Source organism: Ovis canadensis, chromosome 10, assembly GCF_042477335.2.
Source record: "Ovis canadensis isolate MfBH-ARS-UI-01 breed Bighorn chromosome 10, ARS-UI_OviCan_v2, whole genome shotgun sequence".
NCBI lineage: Eukaryota > Metazoa > Chordata > Mammalia > Artiodactyla > Bovidae > Ovis > Ovis canadensis.
The window spans coordinates 11,573,440-11,597,917 of NC_091254.1; positions in this window are offsets into that span (position 1 = coordinate 11,573,440).

The following is a 24,478-nucleotide window of genomic DNA, read 5'->3' on the forward strand; positions in this document are numbered from 1 at the left end:
CCTTTCCTGTGGAGAGCGCCTCCTCTTGAGATGCGACGGGAACGCCGGGAATTCTTTCCCTACGAAACAGGGAAAGGATCCCTCATCTCGAGCTAGGAGGCGGAAACGGGGCTCCCCTAGATGTGTGCGGGACACCACGTGCTTCCTCTCGAGTGCAGACGGGTATGTCGGGGAACTTCTTGAGTTGCAGCAAGGGTGTGAAGGACCCTTTGGAAGTTCCAGTGGTTAGATGAGATTGGCCTAGAGAAGCCTCAGCGGAAATGGGCCTCATCTGGCCTGGAGGGCAAAACCTCCTGGATTTTCTCGAGTTGCGGCAGGTGCTCTCGACTTACGACGAGGACCACAGGGACCCTCTCTGGTGGCCTCAGGAAAGGCCAGTCCCCATGCGAGTTCCTCGGGGGCCTCTCGGGATTCCTCTCCCGTCGATGCCGGGGCCTAAGACCTTGTGTGGAGTGGGGGCCGGAACCTGAGGATTCCTCTCCAGTGCTAACATGGATCTTGGGGTAATTCTGGAGTCTCCCCAGGGGAGTCAGTCCTCGTCTCGAATGCGGGCATGCACTTGCGCTTTCCTCCAGAGCGGTAGCAGTAGTGTCACGAAGTCCTCCGCGTGGATCAAAGGATCTATGTTTTTCCCTCGAGTCTTTCACACGAGGCTTTCCCACGAGGCTTTCCCACAGGGCTGTCCCACGTGCACACGTGTTGGGAGTCGATCCTCGGCTTGAACGTCAAGGCAGTGCAGGGAAAACAGGCTCCTCTGGAATGGACTGACACATCTGGGGGACTCTTGGAATGGTGGCACGACCCTGGAGTTGCTCTCGCCTGTCCTGTGGAGAGCGCCTCCTCTTGAGATGCGACGGGAACGCCGGGAAATCTTTCCCTACGAAACAGGGAAAGGATCCCTCATCTCGAGCTAGGAGGCGGAAACGGGGCTCCCCTGGATGTGTGCGGGACCCCACGTGCTTCCTCTCGAGTGGAGACGGGTATGTCGGGGAACTTTTTGAGTTGCAGCAATGGTGTGAAGGACCCTTTGGAAGTTCCACTGGTTAGATGTGATTGGCCTCGAGAAGCCTCAGCGGAAATGGGCCTCATCTCGCCTGGAGGGCAAAACCTCCTGGATTTTCTCGAGTTGCGGCAGGTGCTCTCGACTTACGACGGGGACCTCAGGGACCCGCTCTGGTGGCCTCAGGAAAGGCCAGTCCCCATGCGAGTTCCTCGGGGGCCTCTCGGGATTCCTCTCCCGTAGATGCCGGGGCCTAAGACCTTGTGTGGAGTCGGGGCCGGAACCTGAGGATTCCTCTCCAGTGCTGACATGGATCTTGGGGTACTTCTGGAGTCTCCCCAGGGGAGTCAGTCCTCGTCTCGAATGCGGGCATGCACTTGCGCTTTCCTCCAGAGCGGTAGCAGCAGTGTCACGCAGTCCGCCGCGTGGATCAAAGGATCTATGCTTTTCCCTCGAGTCTTTCCCACGAGGCTTTCCCACGAGGCTTTCCCACAGGGCTGTCCCACGTGCACACGTGTTGGGAGTCGATCCTCGGCTTGAACGTCAAGGCAGTGCAGGGAAAACAGGTTCCTCTGGAATGGACTGACACATCTGGGGGACTCTTGGAATGGTGTCACGACCCTGGAGTTCCTCTCGCCTTTCCTGTGGAGAGCGCCTCCTCTTGAGATGCGACGGGAACGCCGGAAATTCTTTCCCTACGAAACAGGGAAAGGATCCCTCATCTCGAGCTAGGAGGCGGAAACGGGGCTCCCCTGGATGTTTGCGGGACACCACATGCTTCCTCTCGAGTGGAGACGGGTATGTCGGGGAACTTCTTGAGTTGCAGCAAGGGTGTGAAGGACCCTTTGGAAGTTCCAGTGGTTAGACGTGATTGGCCTCGAGAAGCCTCAGCGGAAATGGGCCTCATCTCGCCTGGAGGGCAAAACCTCCTGGATTTTCTCGAGTTGCGGCAGGTGCTCTCGACTCACGACGGGGACCACAGGGACCCGCTCTGGTGGCCTCAGGAAAGGCCAGTCGCCATGCGAGTTCCTCGGGGGCGTCTCGGGATTCCTCTCCCGTCGATGCCGGGGCCTAAGACCTTGTGTGGAGTCGGGGACGGAACCTGAGGATTCCTCTCCAGTGCTGACATGGATCTTGGGGTACTTCTGGAGTCTCCCCAGGGGAGTAAGTCCTCGTCTCGAATGCGGGCATGCACTTGCGCATTCCACCAGAGCGGTAGCAGCAGTGTCACGCAGTCCGCCGCGTGGATCAAAGGATCTATGGTTTTCCCTCGAGTCTTTCCCACGAGGCTTTCCCACGAGGCTTTCCCACAGGGCTGTCCCACGTGCACACGTGGTGGGAGTCGATCCTCGGCTTGAACGTCAAGGCAGTGCAGGGAAAACAGGTTCCTCTGGAATGGACTGACACATCTGGGGGACTCTTGGAATGGTGGCACGACCCTGGAGTTCCTCTCGCCTTTCCTGTGGAGAGCGCCTCCTCTTGAGATGCGACGGGAACGCCGGGAATTCTTTCCCTACGAAGCAGGGAAAGGATCCCTCATCTCGAGCTAGGAGGCGGAAACGGGGCTCCCCTGGATGTGTGCGGGACACCACGTGCTTCCTCTCGAGTGCAGACGGGTATGTCGGGGAACTTCTTGAGTTGCAGCAAGGGTGTGAAGGACCCTTTGTAAGTTCCAGTGGTTAGATGTGATTGGCCTCGAGAAGCCTCAGCGGAAATGGGCCTCATCTCGCCTGGAGGGAAAAACCTCCTGGATTTTCTCGAGTTGCGGCAGGTGCTCTCGACTTACGACGGGGACCTCAGGGACCCTCTCTGGTGGCCTCAGGAAAGGTCAGTCCCCATGCGAGTTCCTCGGGGGCCTCTCGGGATTCCTCTCCCGACGATGCCGGGGCCAAAGACCTTGTGTGGAGTCGGGGCCGGAACCTGACGATTCCTCTCCAGTGCTGACATGGATCTTGGGGTACTTCTGGAGTCTCCCCAGGGGAGTCAGTCCTCGTCTCGAATGCGGGCATGCACTTGCGCTTTCCTCCAGAGCGGTAGCAGCAGTGTCACGCAGTCCGCCGCGTGGATCAAAGGATCTATGGTTTTCCCTCGAGTCTTTCCCACGAGGCTTTCCCACGAGGCTTTCCCACAGGGCTGTCCCACGTGCACACGTGGTGAGAGTCGATCCTCGGCTTGAACGTCAAGGCAGTGCAGGGAAAACAGGTTCCTCTGGAATGGACTGACACATCTGGGGGACTCTTGGAATGGTGGCACGACCCTGGAGTTCCTCTCGCCTTTCCTGTGGAGAGCGCCTCCTCTTGAGATGCGACGGGAACGCCGGGAATTCTTTCCCTACGAAACAGGGAAGGGGTCCCTCATCTCGAGCTAGGAGGCGGAAACGGGGCTCCCCTGGATGTGTGCGGGACACCACGTGCTTCCTCTCGAGTGCAGACGGGTATGTCGGGGAACTTCTTGAGTTGCAGCAAGGGTGTGAAGGACCCTTTGGAAGTTCCAGTGGTTAGATGTGATTGGCCTCGAGAAGCCTCAGCGGAAATGGGCCTCATCTCGCCTGGAGGGCAAAACCTCCTGGATTTTCTCGAGTTGCGGCAGGTGCTCTCGACTTACGACGGGGACCTCGGGGACCCGCTCTGGTGGCCTCAGGAAAGGCCAGTCCCCATGCGAGTTCCTCGGGGGCCTCTCGGGATTCCTCTCCCGTCGATGCCGGGGCCTAAGACCTTGTGTGGAGTCGGGGCCGGAACCTGAGGATTCCTCTCCAGTGCTGACATGGATCTTGGGGTACTTCTGGAGTCTCCCCAGGGGAGTCAGTCCTCGTCTCGAATGCGGGCATGCACTTGCGCTTTCCTCCAGAGCGGTAGCAGCAGTGTCACGCAGTCCGCCGCGTGGATCAAAGGATCTATGGTTTTCCCTCGAGTCTTTCCCACGAGGCTTTCCCACGAGGCTTTCCCACAGGGCTGTCCCACGTGCACACGTGGTGGGAGTCGATCCTCGGCTTGAACGTCAAGGCAGTGCAGGGAAAACAGGTTCCTCTGGAATGGACTGACACATCTGGGGGACTCTTGGAATGGTGGCACGACCCTGGAGTTCCTCTCGCCTTTCCTGTGGAGAGCGCCTCCTCTTGAGATGCGACGGGAACGCCGGGAATTCTTTCCCTACGAAACAGGGAAAGGATCCTTCATCTCGAGCTAGGAGGCGGAAACGGGGCTCCCCTGGATGTGTGCGGGACCCCACGTGCTTCCTCTCGAGTGGAGACGGGTTTGTCGGGGAACTTCTTGAGTTGAAGCAATGGTGTGAAGGACCCTTTGGAAGTTCCAGTGGTTAGATGTGATTGGCCTCGAGAAGCCTCAGCGGAAATGGGCCTCATCTCGCCTGGAGGGCAAAACCTCCTGGATTTTCTCGAGTTGCGGCAGGTGCTCTCGACTTACGACGGGGTCCTCAGGGACCCGCTCTGGTGGCCTCAGGAAAGGCCAGTCCCCATGCGAGTTCCTCGGGGGCCTCTCGGGATTCCTCTCCCGTCGATGCCGGGGCCTAAGACCTTGTTTGGAGTCGGGGCTGGAACCTGAGGATTCCTCTCCAGTGCTGACATGGATCTTGGGGTACTTCTGGAGTCTCCCCAGGGGAGTCAGTCCTCGTCTCGAATGCGGGCATGCACTTGCGCTTTCCTCCAGAGCGGTAGCAGCAGTGTCACGCAGTCCGCCGCGTGGATCAAATGATCTATGGTTTTCCCTCGAGTCTTTCCCACGAGGCTTTCCCACGAGGCTTTCCCACAGGGCTGTCCCACGTGCACACGTGGTGGGAGTCGATCCTCGGCTTGAACGTCAAGGCAGTGCAGGGAAAACAGGTTCCTCTGGAATGGACTGACACATCTGGGGGACTCTTGGAATGGTGTCACGACCCTGGAGTTCCTCTCGCCTTTCCTGTGGAGAGCGCCACCTCTTGAGTTGCGACGGGAACGCCGGGAATTCTTTCCCTACGAAACAGGGAAAGGATCCCTCATCTCGAGCTAGGAGGCGGAAACGGGGCTCCCCTGGATGTGTGCGGGACCCCACGTACTTCCTCTCCAGTGGAGACGGGTTTGTCGGGGAACTTCTTGAGTTGCAGTAATGGTGTGAATGACCCTTTGGAAGTTCCACTGGTTAGATGTGATTGGCCTCGAGAAGCCTCAGCGGAAATGGGCCTCATCTCGCCTGGAGGGCAAAACCTCCTGGATTTTCTCGATTTGCGGCAGGTGCTCTCGACTTACGACGGGGACCTCGGGGACCCGCTCTGGTGGCCTCAGGAAAGGCCAGTCCCCATGCGAGTTCCTCGGGGGCCTCTCGGGATTCCTCTCCCGTCGATGCCGGGGCCTAAGACCTTGTGTGGAGTCGGGGCCGGAACCTGAGGATTCCTCTCCAGTGCTGACATGGATCTTGGGGTACTTCTGGAGTCTCCCCAGGGGAGTCAGTCCTCGTCTCGAATGCGGGCATGCACTTGCGCTTTCCTCCAGAGCGGTAGCAGCAGTGTCACGCAGTCCGCCGCGTGGATCAAAGGATCTATGCTTTTCCCTCGAGTCTTTCCCACGAGGCTTTCCCTCGAGGCTTTCCCACAGGGCTGTCCCACGTGCACACGTGGTGGGAGTCGATCCTCGGCTTGAACGTCAAGGCAGTGCAGGGAAAACAGGTTCCTCTGGAATGGACTGACACATCTGGGGGACTCTTGGAATGGTGTCACGACCCTGGAGTTCCTCTCGCCTTTCCTGTGGAGAGCGCCTCCTCTTGAGATGCGACGGGAACGCCGGGAATTCTTTCCCTACGAAACAGGGAAAGGATCCCTCATCTCGAGCTAGGAGGCGGAAACGGGGCTCCCCTGGATGTGTGCGGGACACCACATGCTTCCTCTCGAGTGGAGACGGGTATGTCGGGGAATTTCTTGAGTTGCAGCAAGGGTGTGAAGGACCCTTTGGAAGTTCCAGTGGTTAGACGTGATTGGCCTCGAGAAGCCTCAGCGGAAATGGGCCTCATCTCGCCTGGAGGGCAAAACCTCCTGGATTTTCTCGAGTTGCGGCAGGTGCTCTCGACTTACGACGGGGACCTCAGGGACCCGCTCTGGTGGCCTCAGGAAAGGCCAGTCCCCATGCGAGTTCCTCGGGGGCCTCTCGGGATTCCTCTCCCGTCGATGCCGGTGCCTAAGACCTTGTGTGGAGTCGGGGCCGGAACCTGAGGATTCCTCTCCAGTGCTGACATGGATCTTGGGGTACTTCTGGAGTCTCCCCAGGGGAGTCAGTCCTCGTTTCGAATGCGGTCATGCACTTGCGCTTTCCTCCAGAGCGGTAGCAGCAGTGTCACGCAGTCCGCCGCGTGGATCAAAGGATCTATGGTTTTCACTCGAGTATTTCCCACGAGGCTTTCCCACGAGGCTTTCCCACAGGGCTGTCCCACGTGCACACGTGGTGGGAGTCGATCCTCGGCTTGAACGTCAAGGCAGTGCAGGGAAAACAGGTTCCTCTGGAATGGACTGACACATCTGGGGGACTCTTGGAATGGTGTCACGACCCTGGAGTTCCTCTCGCCTTTCCTGTGGAGAGCGCCTCCTCTTGAGATGCGACGGGAAAGCCGGGAATTCTTTCCCTACGAAACAGGGAAAGGATCCCTCATCTCGAGCTAGGAGGCGGAAACGGGGCTCCCCTGGATGTGTGCGGGACGCCACGTGCTTCCTCTCGAGTGGAGACGGGTATGTCGGGGAACTTCTTGAGTTGCAGCAATGGTGTGACGGACCCTTTGGAAGTTCCAGTGGTTAGATGTGATTGGCCTCGAGAAGCCTCAGAGGAAATGGGCCTCATCTCGCCTGGAGGGCAAAACCTCCTGGATTTTCTCGAGTTGCGGCAGGTGCTCTCGACTTACGACGGGGACCTAAGGGACCCGCTCTGGTGGCCTCAGGAAAGGCCAGTCCCCATGCGAGTTCCTCGGGGGCCTCTCGGGATTCCTCTCCCGTCGATGCCGGGGCCTAAGACCTTGTGTGGAGTCGGGGCCGGAACCTGAGGATTCCTCTCCAGTGCTGACATGGATCTTGGGGTACTTCTGGAGTCTCCCCAGGGGAGTCAGTCCTCGTTTCGAATGCGGGCAAGCACTTGCGCTTTCCTCCAGAGCGGTAGCAGCAGTGTCACGCAGTCCGCCGCGTGGATCAAAGGATCTATGGTTTTCCCTCGAGTCTTTCCCACGAGGCTTTCCCACAGGGCTGTCCCACGTGCACACGTGGTGGGAGTCGATCCTCGGCTTGAACGTCAAGGCAGTGCAGGGAAAACAGGTTCCTCTGGAATGGACTGACACATCTGGGGGACTCTAGGAATGGTGGCACGACCCTGGAGTTCCTCTCGCCTTTCCTGTGGAGAGCGCCTCCTCTTGAGATGCGACGGGAACGCCGGGAATTCTTTCCCTACGAAACAGGGAAAGAATCCCTCATCTCGAGCTAGGAGGCGGAAACGGGGCTCCCCTGAATGTGTGCGGGACACCACATGCTTCCTCTCGAGTGGAGACGGGTATGTCGGGGAACTTCTTGAGTTTTAGCAAGGGTGTGAAGGACCCTTTGGAAGTTCCAGTGGTTAGACGTGATTGGCCTCGAGAAGCCTCAGCGGAAATGGGCCCCATCTCGCCTGGAGGGCAAAACCTCCTGGATTTTCTCGAGTTGCGGCAGGTGCTCTCGACTTACGACGGGGACCTCAGGGACCCGCTCTGGTGGCCTCAGGAAAGGCCAGTCCCCATGCGAGTTTCTCGGGGGCCTCTCGGGATTCCTCTCCCGTAGATGCCGCGGCCTAAGACCTTGTGTGGAGTCGGGGCCGGAACCTGAGGATTCCTCTCCAGTGCTGACATGGATCTTGGGGTACTTCTGGAGTCTACCCAGGGGAGTCAGTCCTCGTCTCGAATGCGGGCATGCACTTGCACTTTCCTCCAGAGCGGTAGCAGCAGTGTCACGCAGTCCGCCGTGTGGATCAAAGGATCTATGTTTTTCCCTCGAGTCTTTGCCACGAGGCTTTCCCACGAGGCTTTCCCACAGGGCTGTCCCACGTGCACACGTGGTGGGAGTCGATCCTCGGCTTGAACGTCAAGGCAGTGCAGGGAAAACAGGTTCCTCTGGAATGGACTGACACATCTGGGGGACTCTTGGAATGGTGTCACGACCCTGGAGTTCCTCTCGCCTTTCCTGTGGAGAGCGCCTCCTCTTGAGATGCGACGGGAACGCCGGGAATTCTTTCCCTACGAAACAGGGAAAGGATCCCTCATCTCGAGCTAGGAGGCGGAAACGGGGCTCCCCTGGATGTGTGCGGGACCCCACGTGCTTCCTCTCGAGTGGAGACGGGTATGTCGGGGAACTTCTTGAGTTGCAGCAATGGTGTGAAGGACCCTTTGGAAGTTCCACTGGTTAGATGTGATTGGCCTGGAGAAGCCTCAGCGGAAATGGGCCTCATCTCGCCTGGAGGGCAAAACCTCCTGGATTTTCTCGAGTTGCGGCAGGTGCTCTCGACTTACGACGGGGACCTCAGGGACCCGCTCTTTTGGCCTCAGGAAAGGCCAGTCCCCATGCGAGTTCCTCGGGGGCCTCTCGGGATTCCTCTCCCGTCGATGCCGGGGCCTAAGACCTTGTGTGGAGTCGGGGCGGGAACCTGAGGATTCCTCTCCAGTGCTGACATGAATCTTGGGGTACTTCTGGAGTCTCCCCAGGGGAGTCAGTCCTCGTCTCGAATGCGGGCATGCACTTGCGCTTTCCTCCAGAGCGGTAGCAGCAGTGTCACGCAGTCCGCCGCATGGATCAAAGGATCTATGGTTTTCCCTCGAGTCTTTCCCACGAGGCTTTCCCACGAGGCTTTCCCACAGGGCTGTCCCACGTGCACACGTGGTGGGAGTCGATCCTCGGCTTGAACGTCAAGGCAGTGCAGGGAAAACAGGTTCCTCTGGAATGGACTGACACATCTGGGGGACTCTTGGAATGGTGGCATGACCCTGGAGTTCCTCTCGCCTTTCCTGTGGAGAGCGCCTCCTCTTGAGATGCGACGGGAACGCCGGGAATTCTTTCCCTATGAAACAGGGAAAGGATCCCTCATCTCGAGCTAGGAGGCGGAAACGGGGCTCCCCTGGATGTGTGCGGGACACCACGTGCTTCCTCTCCAGTGCAGACGGGTATGTCGGGGAACTTCTTGAGTTGCAGCAATGGTGTGAAGGACCCTTTGGAAGTTCCAGTGGTTAGATGTGATTGGCCTCGAGAAGCCTCAGCGGAAATGGGCCTCATCTCGCCTGGAGGGCAAAACCTCCTGGATTTTCTCGAGTTGCGGCAGGTGCTCTCGACTTACGACGGGGACCTCAGGGACCCACTCTGGTGGCCTCAGGAAAGGCCAGTCCCCATGCGAGTTCCTCGGGGGCCTCTCGGGATTCCTCTCCCGTCGATGCCGGGGCCAAAGACCTTGTGTGGAGTCGGGGCCGGAACCTGACGATTCCTCTCCAGTGCTGACATGGATCTTGGGGTACTTCTGGAGTCTCCCCAGGGGAGTCAGTCCTCGTCTCGAATGCGGGCATGCACTTGCGCTTTCCTCCAGAGCGGTAGCAGCAGTGTCACGCAGTCCGCCGCGTGGATCAAAGGATCTATGGTTTTCCCTCGAGTCTTTCCCACGAGGCTTTCCCCCGAGGCTTTCCCACAGGGCTGTCCCACGTGCACACGTGGTGGGAGTCGATCCTCGGCTTGAACGTCAAGGCAGTGCAGGGAAAACAGGTTCCTCTGGAATGGACTGACACATCTGGGGGACTCTTGGAATGGTGGCACGACCCTGGAGTTCCTCTCGCCTTTCCTGTGGAGAGCGCGTCCTCTTGAGATGCGACGGGAACACCGGGAATTCTTTCCCTACGAAACAGGGAAGGGGTCCCTCATCTCGAGCTAGGAGGCGGAAACGGGGCTCCCCTGGATGTGTGCGGGACACCACGTGCTTCCTCTCGAGTGCAGACGGGTATGTCGGGGAACTTCTTGAGTTGCAGCAAGGGTGTGAAGGACCCTTTGGAAGTTCCAGTGGTTAGATGTGATTGGCCTCGAGAAGCCTCAGCGGAAATGGGCCTCATCTCGCCTGGAGGGCAAAACCTCCTGGATTTTCTCGAGTTGCGGCAGGTGCTCTCGACTTACGACGGGGACCTCGGCGACCCGCTCTGGTGGCCTCAGGAAAGGCCAGTCCCCATGCGAGTTCCTCGGGGGCCTCTCGGGATTCCTCTCCCGTCGATGCCGGGGCCTAAGACCTTGTGTGGAGTCGGGGCCAGAACCTGAGGATTCCTCTCCAGTGCTGACATGGATCTTGGGGTACTTCTGGAGTCTCCCCAGGGGAGTCAGTCCTCGTCTCGAATGCGGGCATGCACTTGCGCTTTCCTCCAGAGCGGTAGCAGCAGTGTCACGCAGTCCGCCGCGTGGATCAAAGGATCTATGGTTTTCCCTCGAGTCTTTCCCACGAGGCTTTCCCACGAGGCTTTCCCACAGGGCTGTCCCACGTGCACACGTGGTGGGAGTCGATCCTCGGCTTGAACGTCAAGGCAGTGCAGGGAAAACAGGTTCCTCTGGAATGGACTGACACATCTGGGGGACTCTTGGAATGGTGTCACGACCCTGGAGTTCCTCTCGCCTTTCCTGTGGAGAGCGCCTCCTCTTGAGATGCGACGGGAACGCCGGGAATTCTTTCCCTACGAAACAGGGAAAGGATCCCTCATCTCGAGCTAGGAGGCGGAAACGGGGCTCCCCTGGATGTGTGCGGGACCCCACGTGCTTCCTCTCGAGTGGAGACGGGTTTGTCGGGGAACTTCTTGAGTTGAAGCAATGGTGTGAAGGACCCTTTGGAAGTTCCAGTGGTTAGATGTGATTGGCCTCGAGAAGCCTCAGCGGAAATGGGCCTCATCTCGCCTGGAGGGCAAAACCTCATGGATTTTCTCGAGTTGCGGCAGGTGCTCTCGACTTACGACGGGGACCTCAGGGACCCGCTCTGGTGGCCTCAGGAAAGGCCAGTCCCCATGCGAGTTCCTCGGGGGCCTCTCGGGATTCCTCTCCCGTCGATGCCGGGGCCTAAGACCTTGTGTGGAGTCGGGGCCGGAACCTGAGGATTCCTCTCCAGTGCTGACATGGATCTTGGGGTACTTCTGGAGTCTCCCCAGGGGAGTCAGTCCTCGTCTCGAATGCGGGCATGCACTTGCGCTTTCCTCCAGAGCGGTAGCAGCAGTGTCACGCAGTCCGCCGCGTGGATCAAAGGATCTATGGTTTTCCCTCGAGTCTTTCCCACGAGGCTTTCCCTCGAGGCTTTCCCACAGGGCTGTCCCACGTGCACACGTGGTGGGAGTCGATCCTCGGCTTGAACGTCAAGGCAGTGCAGGGAAAACAGGTTCCTCTGGAATGGACTGACACATCTGGGGGACTCTTGGAATGGTGTCACGACCCTGGAGTTCCTCTCGCCTTTCCTGTGGAGAGCGCCTCCTCTTGAGATGCGACGGGAACGCCGGGAATTCTTTCCCTACGAAACAGGGAAAGGATCCCTCATCTCGAGCTAGGAGGCGGAAACGGGGCTCCCCTGGATGTGTGCGGGACGCCACGTGCTTCCTCTCGAGTGGAGACGGGTATGTCGGGGAACTTCTTGAGTTGCAGCAATGGTGTGAAGGACCCTTTGGAAGTTCCAGTGGTTAGATGTGATTGGCCTCGAGAAGCCTCAGCGGAAATGGGCCTCATCTCGCCTGGAGGGCAAAACCTCCTGGATTTTCTCGAGTTGCGGCAGGTGCTCTCGACTTACGACGGGGACCTCAGGGACCCGCTCTGGTGGCCTCAGGAAAGGCCAGTCCCCATGCGAGTTCCTCGGGGGCCTCTCGGGATTCCTCTCCCGTCGATGCCGGGGCCTAAGACCTTGTGTGGAGTCGGGGCCGGAACCTGAGGATTCCTCTCCAGTGCTGACATGGATCTTGGGGTACTTCTGGAGTCTCCCCAGGGGAGTCAGTCCTCGTCTCGAATGCGGGCATGCACTTGCGCTTTCCTCCAGAGCGGTAGCAGCAGTGTCACGCAGTCCGCCGCGTGGATCAAAGGATCTATGGTTTTCCCTCGAGTCTTTCCCACGAGGCTTTCCCTCGAGGCTTTCCCACAGGGCTGTCCCACGTGCACACGTGGTGGGAGTCGATCCTCGGCTTGAACGTCAAGGCAGTGCAGGGAAAACAGGTTCCTCTGGAATGGACTGACACATCTGGGGGACTCTTGGAATGGTGGCACGACCCTGGAGTTCCTCTCGCCTTTCCTGTGGAGAGCGCCTCCTCTTGAGATGCGACGGGAACGCCGGGAATTCTTTCCCTACGAAACAGGGAAAGGATCCCTCATCTCGAGCTAGGAGGCGGAAACGGGGCTCCCCTGGATGTGTGCGGGACGCCACGTGCTTCCTCTCGAGTGGAGACGGGTATGTCGGGGAACTTCTTGAGTTGCAGCAATGGTGTGAAGGACCCTTTGGAAGTTCCAGTGGTTAGATGTGATTGGCCTCGAGAAGCCTCAGCGGAAATGGGCCTCATCTAGCCTGGAGGGCAAAACCTCCTGGATTTTCTCGAGTTGCGGCAGGTGCTCTCGACTTACGACGGGGACCTCAGGGACCCGCTCTTTTGGCCTCAGGAAAGGCCAGTCCCCATGCGAGTTCCTCGGGGGCCTCTCGGGATTCCTCTCCCGTCGATGCCGGGGCCTAAGACGTTGTGTGGAGTCGGGGCCGGAACCTGAGGATTCCTCTCAAGTGCTGACATGGATCTTGGGGTAATTCTGGAGTCTCCCCAGGGGAGTCAGTCCTCGTCTCGAATGCGGGCATGCACTTGCGCTTTCCTCCAGAGCGGTAGCAGCAGTGTCACGAAGTCCTCCGCGTGGATCAAAGGATCTATGTTTTTCCCTCGAGTCTTTCACACGAGGCTTTCCCACGAGGCTTTCCCACAGGGCTGTCCCACGTGCACACGTGGTGGGAGTCGATCCTCGGCTTGAACGACAAGGCAGTGCAGGGAAAACAGGTTCCTCTGGAATGGACTGACACATCTGGGGGACTCTTGGAATGGTGTCACGACCCTGGAGTTCCTCTCGCCTTTCCTGTTGAGAGCGCCTCCTCTTGAGATGCGACGGGAACGCCGGGAATTCTTTCCCTACGAAACAGGGAAAGGATCCCTCATCTCGAGCTAGGAGGCGGAAACGGGGCTCCCCTGGATGTGTGCGGGACACCACATGCTTCCTCTCGAGTGGAGACGGGTATGTCGGGGAACTTCTTGATTTGCAGCAAGGGTGTGAAGGACCCTTTGGAAGTTCCAGTGGTTAGACGTGATTGGCCTCGAGAAGCCTCAGCGGAAATGGGCCTCATCTCGCCTAGAGGGCAAAACCTCCTGAATTTTCTCGAGTTGCGGCAGGTGCTCTCGACTTACGACGGGGACCTCAGGGACCCGCTCTGGTGGCCTCAGGAAAGGCCAGTCCCCATGCGAGTTCCTCGGGGGCCTCTCGGGATTCCTCTCCCGTCGATGCCGGGGCCTAAGACCTTGTGTGGAATCGTGGCCGGAACCAGAGGATTCCTCTCCAGTGCTGACATGGATCTTGGGGTACTTCTGGAGTCTCCCCAGGGGAATCAGTCCTCGTCTCGAATGCGGGCATGCACTTGCGCTTTCCTCCAGAGCGGTAGCAGCAGTGTCACGCAGTCCGCCGCGTGGATCAAAGGATCTATGGTTTTCCCTCAGGTCTTTCCCACGAGGCTTTCCCACAAGGCTTTCCCACAGGGCTGTCCCACGTGCACACGTGGTGGGAGTCGATCCTCGGCTTGAACGTCAAGGCAGTGCAGGGAAAACAGGTTCCTCTGGAATGGACTGACACATCTGGGGGACTCTTGGAATGGTGTCTCGACCCTGGAGTTCCTCTCGCCTTTCCTGTGGAGAGCGCTTCCTATTGAGATGCGACGGGAACGCCGGGAATTCTTTCCCTACGAAACAGGGAAAGGATCCCTCATCTCGAGCTAGGAGGCGGAAACGGGGCTCCACTGGATGTGTGCGGGACCCCACGTGCTTCCTCTCGAGTGGAGACGGGTATGTCGGGGAACTTCTTGAGTTGAAGCAATGGTGTGAAGGACCCTTTGGAAGTTCCAGTGGTTAGATGTGATTGGCCTCGAGAAGCCTCAGCGGAAATGGGCCTCATCTCGCCTGGAGGGCAAAACCTCCTGGATTTTGTCGAGTTGCGGCAGGTGCTCTCGACTTACGACGGGGATCTCAGGGACCCTCTCTGGTGGCCTCAGGAAAGGCCAGTCCCCATGCGAGTTCCTCGGGGGCCTCTCGGGATTCCTCTCCCGTCGATGCCGGGGCCTAAGACCTTGTGTGGAGTCGGGGCCGGAACCTGAGGATTCCTCTCCAGTGCTGACATGGATCTTGGGGTACTTCTGGAGTCTCCCCAGGGGAGTGAGTCCTCGTCTAGAATGCGGGCATGCACTTGCGCTTTCCTCCAGAGCGGTAGCAGCAGTGTCACGCAGTCCGCCGCGTGGATCAAAGGATCTATGGTTTTCCCTCGAGTCTTTCCTACGAGGCTTTCCCACGAGGCTTTCCCACAGGGCTGTCCCACGTGCACACGTGGTGGGAGTCGATCCTCGGCTTGAACGTCAAGGCAGTGCAGGGAAAACAGGTTCCTCTGGAATGGACTGACACATCTGGGGGACTCTTGGAATGGTGGCACGACCCTGGAGTTCCTCTCGCCTTTCCTGTGGAGAGCGCCTCCTCTTGAGATGCGACGGGAACGCCGGGAATTCTTTCCCTACGAAACAGGGAAAGGATCCCTCATCTCGAGCTAGGAGGCGGAAACGGGGCTCCCCTGGATGTGTGCGGGACACCACATGCTTCCTCACGAGTGGAGACGGGTATGTCGGGGAACTTCTTTAGTTGCAGCAAGGGTGCGAAGGACCCTTTGGAAGTTCCAGTGGTTAGACGTGATTGGCCTCGAGAAGCCTCAGCGGACATGGGCCTCATCTCGCCTGGAGGGCAAAACCTCCTGGATTTTCTCGAGTTGCGGCAGGTGCTCTCGACTTACGACGGGGACCTCAGGGACCCGCTCTGGTGGCCTCAGGAAAGGCCAGTCCCCATGCGAGTTCCTCGGGGACCTCTCGGGATTCCTCTCCCGTCGATGCCGGGGCCTAAGACCTTGTGTGGAGTCGGGGCCGGAACCTGAGGATTCCTCTCCAGTGCTGACATGGATCTTGGGGTACTTCTGGAGTCTCCCCAGGGGAGTCAGTCCTCGTCTCGAATGCGGGCATGCACTTGCGCTTTCCTCCAGAGCGGTAGCAGCAGTGTCACGCAGTCCGCCGCGTGGATCAAAGGATCTATGGTTTTCCCTCGAGTCTTTCCCACGAGGCTTTCCCACGAGGCTTTCCCACAGGGCTGTCCCACGTGCACACGTGGTGGGAGTCGATCCTCGGCTTGAACGTCAAGGCAGTGCAGGGAAAACAGGTTCCTCTGGAATGGACTGACACATCTGGGGGACTCTTGGAATGGTGGCACGACCCTGGAGTTCCTCTCGCCTTTCCTGTGGAGAGCGCCTCCTCTTGAGATGCGACGGGAACGCCGGGAATTCTTTCCCTACGAAACAGGGAAAGGATCCCTCATCTCGAGCTAGGAGGCGGAAACGGGGCTCCCCTGGATGTGTGCGGGACCCCACGTGCTTCCTCTCGAGTGGAGACGGGTTTGTCGGGGAACTTCTTGAGTTGAAGCAATGGTGTGAAGGACCCTTTGGAAGTTCCAGTGGTTAGATGTGATTGGCCTCGAGAAGCCTCAGCGGAAATGGGCCTCATCTCGCCTGGAGGGCAAAACCTCCTGGATTTTCTCGAGTTGCGGCAGGTGCTCTCGACTTACGACGGGGATCTCAGGGACCCTCTTTGGTGGCCTCAGGAAAGGCCAGTCCCCATGCGAGTTCCTCGGGGGCCTGTCGGGATTCCTCTCCCTTCGATGCCGGGGCCTAAGACCTTATGTGGAGTCATGGCCGGAACCTGAGGATTCCTCTCCAGTGCTGACATGGATCTTGGGGTACTTCTGGAGTCTCCCCAGGGGAGTCAGTCCTCGTCTCGAATGCGGGCATGCACTTGCGCTTTCCTCCAGAGCGGTAGCAGCAGTGTCACGCAGTCCGCCGCGTGGATCAAAGGATCTATGGTTTTCCCTCGAGTCTTTCCCACGAGGCTTTCCCACGAGGCTTTCCCACAGGGCTGTCCCACGTGCACACGTGGTGGGAGTCGATCCTCGGCTTGAACGTCAAGGCAGTGCAGGGAAAACAGGTTCCTCTGGAATGGACTGACACATCTGGGGGACTCTTGGAATGGTGGCACGACCCTGGAGTTCCTCTCGCCTTTCCTGTGGAGAGCGCCTCCTCTTGAGATGCGACGGGAACACCGGGAATTCTTTCCCTACGAAACAGGGAAAGGATCCCTCATCTCGAGCTAGGAGGCGGAAACGGGGCTCCCCTGGATGTGTGCGGGACACCACATGCTTCCTCTCGAGTGGAGACGGGTATGTCGGGGAACTTCTTGAGTTGCAGCAAGGGTGTGAAGGACCCTTTGGAAGTTCCAGTGGTTAGACGTGATTGGCCTCGAGAAGCCTCAGCGGAAATGGGCCTCATCTCGCCTGGAGGGCAAAACCTCCTGGATTTTCTCGAGTTGCGGCAGATGCTCTCGACTTACGACGGGGACCTCAGGGACCCGCTCTGGTGGCCTCAGGAAAGGCCAGTCCCCATGCGAGTTCCTCCGGGGCCTCTCGGGATTCCTCTCCCGTCGATGCCGGGGCCTAAGACCTTGTGTGGAGTCGGGGCCGGAACCTGAGGATTCCTCTCCAGTGCTGACATGGATCTTGGGGTACTTCTGGAGTCTCCCCAGGGGAGTGAGTCCTCGTCTCGAATGCGGGCATGCACTTGCGCTTTCCTCCAGAGCGGTAGCAGCAGTGTCACGCAGTCCGCCGCGTGGATCAAAGGATCTATGGTTTTCCCTCGAGTCTTTCCCACGAGGCTTTCCCACGAGGCTTTCCCACAGGGCTGTCCCACGTGCACACGTGGTGGGAGTCGATCCTCGGCTTGAACGTCAAGGCAGTGCAGGGAAAACAGGTTCCTCTGGAATGGACTGACACATCTGGGGGACTCTTGGAATGGTGGCACGACCCTGGAGTTCCTCTCGCCTTTCCTGTGGAGAGCGCCTCCTCTTGAGATGCGACGGGAACGCCGGGAATTCTTTCCCTACGAAACAGGGAAAGGATCCCTCATCTCGAGCTAGGAGGCGGAAACGGGGCTCCCCTGGATGTGTGCGGGACCCCATGTGATTCCTCTCGAGTGGAGACGGGTATGTCGGGGAACTTCTTGAGTTGCAGCAAGGGTGTGAAGGACCCTTTGGAAGTTCCAGTGGTTAGATGTGATTAGCCTCGAGAAGCCTCAGCGGAAATGGGCCTCATCTCGCCTGGAGGGCAAAACCTCATGGATTTTCTCGAGTTGCGGCAAGTGCTCTCGACTTACGACGGGACCTCAGGGACCCGCTCTGGTGGCCTCAGGAAAGGCCAGTCCCCATGCGAGTTCCTCGCGGGCCTCTCGGGATTCCTCTCCCGTCGATGCCGGGGCCTAAGACCTTGTGTGGAGTCGGGGCCGGAACCTGAGGATTCCTCTCCAGTGCTGACATGGATCTTGGGGTACTTCTGGAGTCTCCCCAGGGGAGTCAGTCCTCGTCTCGAATGCGGGCATGCACTTGCGCTTTCCTCCAGAGCGGTAGCAGCAGTGTCACGCAGTCCGCCGCGTGGATCAAAGGATCTATGGTTTTCCCTCGAGTCTTTCCCACGAGGCTTTTCCACGAGGTTTTCCCACAGGGCTGTCCCACGTGCACACGTGGTGGGAGTCGATCCTCGGCTTGAACGTCAAGGCAGTGCAGGGAAAACAGGTTCCTCTGGAATGGATGACACATCTGGGGGACTCTTGGAATGGTGGCACGACCCTGGAGTTCCTCTCGCCTTTCCTCTGGAGAGCGCCTCCTCTGGAGATGCGACGGGAACGCCGGGAATTCTTTCCCTACGAAACAGGGAAAGGATCCCTCATTTCGAGCTAGGAGGCGGAAACGGGGCTCCCCTGGATGTGTGCGGGACCCTCGTGCTTCCTCTCGAGTGGAGACGGGTATGTTGGGGAACTTCTTGAGTTGCAGCAAGGGTGTGAAGGACCCTTTGGAAGTTCCAGTGGTTAGATGTGATTAGCCTCGAGAAGCCTCAGCGGAAATGGGCCTCATCTCGCCTGGAGGGCAAAACCTCATGGATTTTCTCGAGTTGCGGCAAGTGCTCTCGACTTACGACGGGACCTCAGGGACCCGCTCTGGTGGCCTCAGGAAAGGCCAGTCCCCATGCGAGTTCCTCGCGGGCCTCTCGGGATTCCTCTCCCGTCGATGCTGGGGCCTAAGACCTTGTGTGGAGTCGGGGCCGGAACCTGAGGATTCCTCTCCAGTGCTGACATGGATCTTGGGGTACTTCTGGAGTCTCCCCAGGGGAGTCAGTCCTCGTCTCGAATGCGGGCATGCACTTGCGCTTTCCTCCAGAGCGGTAGCAGCAGTGTCACGCAGTCCGCCGCGTGGATCAAAGGATCTATGGTTTTCCCTCGAGTCTTTCCCACGAGGCTTTTCCACGAGGTTTTCCCACAGGGCTGTCCCACGTGCACACGTGGTGGGAGTCGATCCTCGGCTTGAACGTCAAGGCAGTGCAGGGAAAACAGATTCCTTAGTAATGGACTGACACATCTGGGGGTCTCTTGGAATGCTGGCACGACCCTGGAGTTCCTCTCGCCTTTCCTGTGGAGAGAGCCTCCTCTAGAGATGCGACGGGAACGCCGGGAATTCTTTCCCTACGAAACAGGGAAAGGATCCCTCATTTCGAGCTAGGAGGCGGAAACGGGGCTCCCCTGGATGTGTGCGGGACCCCACGTGATTCCTCTCGAGTGGAGACGGGTATGTCGGGGAACTTCTCGAGTTGCAGCAATGGTGTGAAGGACCCTTTGGAAGTTCCAGTGGTTAGAAGTGATTAGCCTCGAGAAGCCTCAGCGGAAATGGGCCTCATCTCGCCTGGAGGGCAAAAGCTCCTGGATTTTCTCGAGTTGCGGCAGGTGCTCTCGACTTACGACGGGTACCGCGGGACCCGCTCTAGTGGCCTCAGGAAAGGCCAGTCCCCATGCGAGTTCCTCGCGGGCCTCTCGGGATTCCTCTCCCGTCGATGCCGGGGCCTAAGACCTTGTGTGGAGTCGGGGCCGGAACCTGAGGATTCCTCTCCAGTGCTGACATGGATCTTGGGGTACTTCTGGAGTCTCCCCAGGGGAGTCAGTCCTCGTCTCGAATGCGGGCATGCACTTGCGCTTTCCTCCAGAGCGGTAGCAGCAGTGTCACGCAGTCCGCCGCGTGGATCAAAGGATCTATGGTTTTCCTCGAGTCTTTCCCACGAGGCTTTTCGACGAGGCTTTCCCACAGGGCTGTCCCACGTGCACACGTGGTGGGAGTCGATCCTCGGCTTGAACGTCAAGGCAGTGCAGGGAAAACAGATTCCTTAGTAATGGACTGACACATCTGGGGGTCTCTTGGAATGCTGGCACGACCCTGGAGTTCCTCTCGCCTTTCCTGTGGAGAGAGCCTCCTCTTGAGATGCGACGGGAACGCCGGGAATTCTTTCCCTACGAAACAGGGAAAGGATCCCTCATTTCGAGCTAGGAGGCGGAAACGGGGCTCCCCTGGATGTGTGCGGGACCCCACGTGATTCCTCTCGAGTGGAGACGGGTATGTCGGGGAACTTCTCGAGTTGCAGCAATGGTGTGAAGGACCCTTTGGAAGTTCCAGTGGTTAGAAGTGATTAGCCTCGAGAAGCCTCAGCGGAAATGGGCCTCATCTCGCCTGGAGGGCAAAAGCTCCTGGATTTTCTCGAGTTGCGGCAGGTGCTCTCGACTTACGACGGGTACCGCGGGACCCGCTCTAGTGGCCTCAGGAAAGGCCAGTCCCCATGCGAGTTCCTCGCGGGCCTCTCGGGATTCCTCTCCCGTCGATGCCGGGGCCTAAGACCTTGTGTGGAGTCGGGGCCGGAACCTGAGGATTCCTCTCCAGTGCTGACATGGATCTTGGGGTACTTCTGGAGTCTCCCCAGGGGAGTCAGTCCTCGTCTCGAATGCGGGCATGCACTTGCGCTTTCCTCCAGAGCGGTAGCAGCAGTGTCACGCAGTCCGCCGCGTGGATCAAAGGATCTATGGTTTTCCCTCGAGTCTTTCCCACGAGGCTTTTCCACGAGGTTTTCCCACAGGGCTGTCCCACGTGCACACGTGGTGGGAGTCGATCCTCGGCTTGAACGTCAAGGCAGTGCAGGGAAAACAGGTTCCTCTGGAATGGATGACACATCTGGGGGACTCTTGGAATGGTGGCACGACCCTGGAGTTCCTCTCGCCTTTCCTCTGGAGAGCGCCTCCTCTGGAGATGCGACGGAAACGCCGGGAATTCTTTCCCTACGAAACAGGGAAAGGATCCCTCATTTCGAGCTAGGAGGCGGAAACGGGGCTCCTCTGGATGTGTGCGGGACCCTCGTGCTTCCTCTCGAGTGGAGACGGGTATGTTGGGGAACTTCTTGAGTTGCAGCAAGGGTGTGAAGGACCCTTTGGAAGTTCCAGTGGTTAGATGTGATTAGCCTCGAGAAGCCTCAGCGGAAATGGGCCTCATCTCGCCTGGAGGGCAAAACCTCATGGATTTTCTCGAGTTGCGGCAAGTGCTCTCGACTTACGACGGGACCTCAGGGACCCGCTCTGGTGGCCTCAGGAAAGGCCAGTCCCCATGCGAGTTCCTCGCGGGCCTCTCGGGATTCCTCTCCCGTCGATGCCGGGGCCTAAGACCTTGTGTGGAGTCGGGGCCGGAACCTGAGGATTCCTCTCCAGTGCTGACATGGATCTTGGGGTACTTCTGGAGTCTCCCCAGGGGAGTCAGTCCTCGTCTCGAATGCGGGCATGCACTTGCGCTTTCCTCCAGAGCGGTAGCAGCAGTGTCACGCAGTCCGCCGCGTGGATCAAAGGATCTATGGTTTTCCCTCGAGTCTTTCCCACGAGGCTTTTCCACGAGGTTTTCCCACAGGGCTGTCCCACGTGCACACGTGGTGGGAGTCGATCCTCGGCTTGAACGTCAAGGCAGTGCAGGGAAAACAGGTTCCTCTGGAATGGATGACACATCTGGGGGACTCTTGGAATGGTGGCACGACCCTGGAGTTCCTCTCGCCTTTCCTCTGGAGAGCGCCTCCTCTGGAGATGCGACGGGAACGCCGGGAATTCTTTCCCTACGAAACAGGGAAAGGATCCCTCATTTCGAGCTAGGAGGCGGAAACGGGGCTCCCCTGGATGTGTGCGGGACCCTCGTGCTTCCTCTCGAGTGGAGACGGGTATGTTGGGGAACTTCTTGAGTTGCAGCAAGGGTGTGAAGGACCCTTTGGAAGTTCCAGTGGTTAGATGTGATTAGCCTCGAGAAGCCTCAGCGGAAATGGGCCTCATCTCGCCTGGAGGGCAAAACCTCATGGATTTTCTCGAGTTGCGGCAAGTGCTCTCGACTTACGACGGGACCTCAGGGACCCGCTCTGGTGGCCTCAGGAAAGGCCAGTCCCCATGCGAGTTCCTCGCGGGCCTCTCGGGATTCCTCTCCCGTCGATGCTGGGGCCTAAGACCTTGTGTGGAGTCGGGGCCGGAACCTGAGGATTCCTCTCCAGTGCTGACATGGATCTTGGGGTACTTCTGGAGTCTCCCCAGGGGAGTCAGTCCTCGTCTCGAATGCGGGCATGCACTTGCGCTTTCCTCCAGAGCGGTAGCAGCAGTGTCACGCAGTCCGCCGCGTGGATCAAAGGATCTATGGTTTTCCCTCGAGTCTTTCCCACGAGGCTTTTCCACGAGGTTTTCCCACAGGGCTGTCCCACGTGCACACGTGGTGGGAGTCGATCCTCGGCTTGAACGTCAAGGCAGTGCAGGGAAAACAGATTCCTTAGTAATGGACTGACACATCTGGGGGTCTCTTGGAATGCTGGCACGACCCTGGAGTTCCTCTCGCCTTTCCTGTGGAGAGAGCCTCCTCTAGAGATGCGACGGGAACGCCGGGAATTCTTTCCCTACGAAACAGGGAAAGGATCCCTCATTTCGAGCTAGGAGGCGGAAACGGGGCTCCCCTGGATGTGTGCGGGACCCCACGTGATTCCTCTCGAGTGGAGACGGGTATGTCGGGGAACTTCTCGAGTTGCAGCAATGGTGTGAAGGACCCTTTGGAAGTTCCAGTGGTTAGAAGTGATTAGCCTCGAGAAGCCTCAGCGGAAATGGGCCTCATCTCGCCTGGAGGGCAAAAGCTCCTGGATTTTCTCGAGTTGCGGCAGGTGCTCTCGACTTACGACGGGTACCGCGGGACCCGCTCTAGTGGCCTCAGGAAAGGCCAGTCCCCATGCGAGTTCCTCGCGGGCCTCTCGGGATTCCTCTCCCGTCGATGCCGGGGCCTAAGACCTTGTGTGGAGTCGGGGCCGGAACCTGAGGATTCCTCTCCAGTGCTGACATGGATCTTGGGGTACTTCTGGAGTCTCCCCAGGGGAGTCAGTCCTCGTCTCGAATGCGGGCATGCACTTGCGCTTTCCTCCAGAGCGGTAGCAGCAGTGTCACGCAGTCCGCCGCGTGGATCAAAGGATCTATGGTTTTCCCTCGAGTCTTTCCCACGAGGCTTTTCGACGAGGCTTTCCCACAGGGCTGTCCCACGTGCACACGTGGTGGGAGTCGATCCTCGGCTTGAACGTCAAGGCAGTGCAGGGAAAACAGATTCCTTAGTAATGGACTGACACATCTGGGGGTCTCTTGGAATGCTGGCACGACCCTGGAGTTCCTCTCGCCTTTCCTGTGGAGAGAGCCTCCTCTTGAGATGCGACGGGAACGCCGGGAATTCTTTCCCTACGAAACAGGGAAAGGATCCCTCATTTCGAGCTAGGAGGCGGAAACGGGGCTCCCCTGGATGTGTGCGCGACCCCACGTGATTCCTCTCGAGTGGAGACGGGTATGTCGGGGAACTTCTCGAGTTGCAGCAATGGTGTGAAGGACCCTTTGGAAGTTCCAGTGGTTAGAAGTGATTAGCCTCGAGAAGCCTCAGCGGAAATGGGCCTCATCTCGCCTGGAGGGCAAAAGCTCCTGGATTTTCTCGAGTTGCGGCAGGTGCTCTCGACTTACGACGGGTACCGCGGGACCCGCTCTAGTGGCCTCAGGAAAGGCCAGTCCCCATGCGAGTTCCTCGCGGGCCTCTCGGGATTCCTCTCCCGTCGATGCCGGGGCCTAAGACCTTGTGTGGAGTCGGGGCCGGAACCTGAGGATTCCTCTCCAGTGCTGACATGGATCTTGGGGTACTTCTGGAGTCTACCCAGGGGAGTCAGTCCTCGTCTCGAATGCGGGCATGCACTTGCGCTTTCCTCCAGAGCGGTAGCAGCAGTGTCACGCAGTCCGCCGCGTGGATCAAAGGATCTATGGTTTTCCCTCGAGTCTTTCCCACGAGGCTTTTCCACGAGGTTTTCCCACAGGGCTGTCCCACGTGCACACGTGGTGGGAGTCGATCCTCGGCTTGAACGTCAAGGCAGTGCAGGGAAAACAGGTTCCTCTGGAATGGATGACACATCTGGGGGACTCTTGGAATGGTGGCACGACACTGGAGTTCCTCTCGCCTTTCCTCTGGAGAGCGCCTCCTCTGGAGATGCGACGGGAACGCCGGGAATTCTTTCCCTACGAAACAGGGAAAGGATCCCTCATTTCGAGCTAGGAGGCGGAAACGGGGCTCCTCTGGATGTGTGCGGGACCCTCGTGCTTCCTCTCGAGTGGAGACGGGTATGTTGGGGAACTTCTTGAGTTGCAGCAAGGGTGTGAAGGACCCTTTGGAAGTTCCAGTGGTTAGATGTGATTAGCCTCGAGAAGCCTCAGCGGAAATGGGCCTCATCTCGCCTGGAGGGCAAAACCTCATGGATTTTCTCGAGTTGCGGGAAGTGCTCTCGACTTACGACGGGACCTCAGGGACCCGCTCTGGTGGCCTCAGGAAAGGCCAGTCCCCATGCGAGTTCCTCGCGGGCCTCTCGGGATTCCTCTCCCGTCGATGCCGGGGCCTAAGACCTTGTGTGGAGTCGGGGCCGGAACCTGAGGATTCCTCTCCAGTGCTGACATGGATCTTGGGGTACTTCTGGAGTCTCCCCAGGGGAGTCAGTCCTCGTCTCGAATGCGGGCATGCACTTGCGCTTTCCTCCAGAGCGGTAGCAGCAGTGTCACGCAGTCCGCCGCGTGGATCAAAGGATCTATGGTTTTCCCTCGAGTCTTTCCCACGAGGCTTTTCCACGAGGTTTTCCCACAGGGCTGTCCCACGTGCACACGTGGTGGGAGTCGATCCTCGGCTTGAACGTCAAGGCAGTGCAGGGAAAACAGGTTCCTCTGGAATGGATGACACATCTGGGGGACTCTTGG